This window comes from Oratosquilla oratoria, chromosome 35 (assembly GCF_046742065.1).
Source record: "Oratosquilla oratoria isolate Oo_2021 chromosome 35, ASM4674206v1, whole genome shotgun sequence".
Taxonomy (NCBI): Eukaryota; Metazoa; Arthropoda; class Malacostraca; order Stomatopoda; family Squillidae; genus Oratosquilla; species Oratosquilla oratoria.
This window is the reverse complement of record NC_134811.1, coordinates 21,718,283-21,723,282: the sequence shown is the minus strand read 5'-3', so window position 1 is coordinate 21,723,282 and position 5,000 is coordinate 21,718,283.

Below are 5,000 nucleotides of genomic sequence, written 5' to 3'. Positions count from 1 at the left end.
CAGAACTTATGTTCCTCTCTCGTGACTCGAGTGAAATGAATAGATAGAAATTGATAAATGAAGTAAACTAAATGTAAAATAATTGATAAATCAATAAACAAATGAAAATATGTGAGGGAAATATGAAAGAGTGGTCCCAAGATAAGATTGGAGTTGGACTGAACAAAGATGTACTAGATGAAGCAATATAGTATGGTTAAGAAAGAGAAAGAGAGAGAGAGAGAGAGAAACATATGTAGAGGAATGTGTACATATGGACTTGATGAAATAATATAGTATGATTAAAAGAGTATACTAGGAGAGGATAAGAAAAGTAGAAATAAATATAATAATGAGAATGTAATACAATAGAGAATAAAAACAAAGAAAATGGGGAAAATGAGGCAAAAGTAAATACATAAACTAAAATAAGGTCAAGGGAAGCCGTACATCCCGATGAAACCCTCGAAACCGCCTTAAATTTTTGAGATTCTTCGGTTTCATCGTCTCTCCGAAAATAAACCTCAAAATCCCAGCTCCTGAGGCCACAAAAAAAAAAAAAAAAAAAAAATGTAGCCTTTGGAAACGTGAAAATTCCTTTACCTCTTTTCGAGCTACAATTACTTTAAATCCTCTGAATCATTCCAGGAGCTTCAAGAGACTTCCGACGACTCTTGCAGAAGCTCCCGAGGTGCTCTTATACGCCCCAAGACACTTCCAGCAAGCAACCAGAAACCCAAACCGATGTGCCACAGCTACTTCAGCTGTCTTGTACCCCTCCAGAACCTGTTCCGGAAACCCCCGAAGAACAGCCAAGGATGCTTTAGCCGACTTCGCATTTGCAATTGAGTGATGCCTCGGGAGTCGGCCGGTCGAGGTCCGAACGGGTCATCGAGCTGGAGATAAACGGACCTTCGGAAGCAAAGCGTGGTGGGTTTGTTACCTCCAAAAGGGTATGAAAAATATCCTGTCGGAAAACTCAGGTCGTAATGGCTGACCCCGAATACGATACAAGGAGAAACGAGTGGAGGAGGAGGAGGAGGAGGAGGAGCAAGAGCAAATGGAGAAGGCGGAGATAAAATGGAAGAAAAAAAAAAAGAAAGACGAAGATTAAGAAGTCGAAAATGGGAAGACAAAGACGAGAAAGAATACGAAGAAGACGAGGAAGAAGAAAAAAAAAAAAAAAAGACAGACGAAATAGAATTTTTTTTTTTTTTTTAAAGAATATGAACAATAAAACTGACACCATTACAAAGTCATGCATACAGAGAGCTAAAAGGAGGAACATAAAACACACCAACCAGAGGGCATGGGTGTGGGGTAGGGGTGAGGATGTGGGTGAGGGTTGAGGGTGGGGTAAATGGGGGGTGAGTTACCTCTTACAAACCAGGTTTTTTTTCTTAAAGTTTCTCGAGGCTTCTCTAAATCAATCACCCAGTTGCTCCGGCTCTCTCTTGGACAAAAACTGCGACACGTAAGAAATTATCCACAGCCACCAGTTTAGCCCAATAATCTTAGTGGAGATATTTTCTTAAGCTGAATAAAACCATCAAATGTTAGCCCAAATAAAATAATTTAACTTGCTGTAGGGCCCGAGGTAGTTAAATGAGATGATTAAAATTTTGCAGGCTCAAAAGTTTCTTTATGCTGAAGACATTTTACTGGTCTTATCTGAAAGAAACTAAGTCACCGATCCAAAAATGGTTGAAAAATTAAAATTAACGAATAAAAAACGAACAAAAATCAATCGTAAATACAACAAAAAGAAGCCTATGGTGTAATAACTTTTGTGGGTAAAAAAAAAAAAAAAAAAAAAATTACATTCAGAAGAGCTGTCCCCACCGGGTACTCGTCAATCAAATCCTTCAGAATGCGTCAGAATAATACCCACAAAAAAAACATGCCTAGGGGTACTAATTCGATTTACCAAAACATAAAACCTAACCACGAGTGATCGAAGAGAGAGAATGAAGACCCTCCAAGCGCCCAACCCCGACCCCTTTGGACCAAACGCCTGATTACTCTTGAGGCAAAAGACCACGAGGGAGGCTCTGCGCTTCAAGAAACGAAAGAAAGAAAACGGAAGAAAAACACACGACAGAGGCAGCACCACGCGCAACGATACGAAGTGAAACGGCAAGTAAAGCAAGGCAGTAAAACGCAGCCAAGGTCCCTCAAGTTCCAGGCCAATCCTTCTCATTTACATATTTTGATTGGCCGGAAGACGACGCCAGCCTGCCCTAAGCCGAGAGCCACTATCCATCTCCAACGCCTACTTCAGGAGACGTCGGACGTCCGGTGATGTTCTCGATCTCGCACGCACTTGAACAAGAGACTGTTAACCTCTGTGTTTAAATATTTGCCGTAAAATTTGATGTTTCAAGGTGTTCTTGGGCTGAAAGAATTGTCGGCTGGATAGTTCCCAATGTTTTAACCCACAAAAAAACGTGTTCATTACCAACAAGATATATTTACTTCAAGAACGAACGATGTTTATAAATATGTTGATACTCATAAACAACCTATCTTTTCCACAAGTAGAAAACACGTACACACACACACACACACACACACACACACACACACACACACACACACACACACACACACACACACACACACACACACACACACACACACACACACACACACACACAAGCTGCATGACACCCATATTTGCAGTCGCCATCAAACATTAAAGAAGAATAAGAGAGCAAGAGTCAGCCAAATCCTCCTACTCAAATAAAGCTTTCTATCTTCTACTTTCTTTTTACGATGGAGCACTTTGCAAAATGTCTTCCCTTTGTCCTCCCTTAAGCTCACGTAAGCATCATTGGTCTGATTCTTCTTCCCGTCCGCAGCACAACCCCAAATTACGTTGAAAGTTCCTGAAAATCAGCTATGCAATAAAATAGAATGAAATAATCTATGAAAAAAAATTAACCTATAAAACAAAATTAGATACAATAACCATGAAATGAAATAAAATAACATAACCTGTGAAATCGCGCCAAGCATCTTATTACCATCGCATCAACAGGTGTTTGATCAACTCCGCCCATCCTTCCTGAAGGGTCGCTCCGCAGGTGACGTGTCATTTTGGTGTCGTGCCACAAGTCCTCCATCACAATCCAGTGCCTCCCTCCGCGCCATTTCCCACTCGAGCCACCGGTAACTATGTCATTAAAACCTTCAGAACTCAAACAAATAAACACCTGCATTGACGGCAGAATTTATATATGCATTGTATACATTCCATATTGTATATATATATATATATATATATATATATATATAAATATACACACACACACTTATATACAAGTATCCATACATGTATTATGAACAGTCCATTCATTCCCCATGCACTCGTCTCTCAACGAAATAAAGACATTCCTTAGGATGCTATGACGATGTCATTAAAATAATCGGTCAGACCCTAGCTGACCAGACTAACGAGTTGTAACAATAAATAAACCTTACAGGAAGAATATCAAACCCTTTGGTCTGTCCATGTCGGAAACTATCGATTACAATCTAAGGTAATCTTACTCCTTCCAATGGGACTAAAGCGGCCCATACACGATCAATTATATTGCGCAATTTCATTGTCAATACTCTGAATTGACAATGAAATTGACCGTGTATGGGCGATATATCGTCCATACACAGTCAATTTAATTGTCAATTCAGAGTATTGACAATGAAATTGCGCAATATAATTGATCGTGTATGGGCCGCTTTAGTGTTGTGACCTCGTCATACAAAGACCTATCGGTCACACTGTCTACAAAACACTGTTGAGGTACGAATGTTGTAACTTTCACCAGGGAATAAAAAAAAATGTGGTCTTAGTGGATGCTGTTACTGATATCAGGTAGAATACAATTAATACACTGTCCGTAGCATCCTTCCTACGATGCGCCCCTGCTACTGCATAATGTTCTTGCCTTGAGTAGTCACGTTTTCTAAGTAGACCCCAGAACGTTGTTTTTTTTTTTTTTTTTTTACTCGCAATAGGTCAAAGCTGGGACGACCTCTTAATGGCTTAAATGCAGTAGAAGAAGAATACACACCAAAGAGACCTGTCCATAAAAAAAGAAATCAAAGTATATAACTAACATTATATCCACTATTTTTAACTTAACTCCCTGTAAAGAAAGGTAAACCACTGTACATCCGAGTGAACGACCTCTGGCCTGAAAGATTCCTGAATGATCGGGACCCCCTAACTTGTAGAAGACCCTGCGTCCTTATTAAGAACAAAGTTCAATAAAGTTCGCCATAATGCTGGACTGTTTTCCTTCATCATAAAAATGGTTGAGTTTTTATACCTTATTCTGGTTAATATCTTATTATCTCATTCCCCTTTGGGAACAATTTTCTGAACAAGACAAATACTTTGATATTTGTGAGAATTACATGGAATACGTCAACCCCAATTTCCAGAAGATCCAGCTTAATTCCCAACCAGCATGGGACAACGCATGACCACAAGAGCATATGCTCCATTTCACAGCCAATCTGCTTTTCCTTGTATACGGTATATGCATACAAACAACCCAAAGCATAAATGCAATACTTGTAATAAAAGTATCCATAATTTCTGGAATTGTGTTCCCCAACAAAACGTTTTCAAAAAGATGCAGAGTTTTAATCCATCAATCATTGGGTAAAATGTTACGATATTTGATGTATTTATGAAATGACTGAAAAGGTTCTTTGTTAACGAAGTGCTTGTACATAAAGCGTCCAATGGAAAATGATCTAAAACAGGTCTGTGCTACAGGAGACCATTTTACACTTACCCACACACAAACACACACTCACACAAACACACACACACACACGCGCACGTGATCCAAGACCATGGTGGTGAATCACACACACACACACACACACACACACACACACACACACACACACACACACACACACACACACACACACACGAAAAAAAAAAAAGCTGATCGAAAATGAGATTCTGCTAACAGTGTGGAAGTGCCCATGAAACTTGGGAG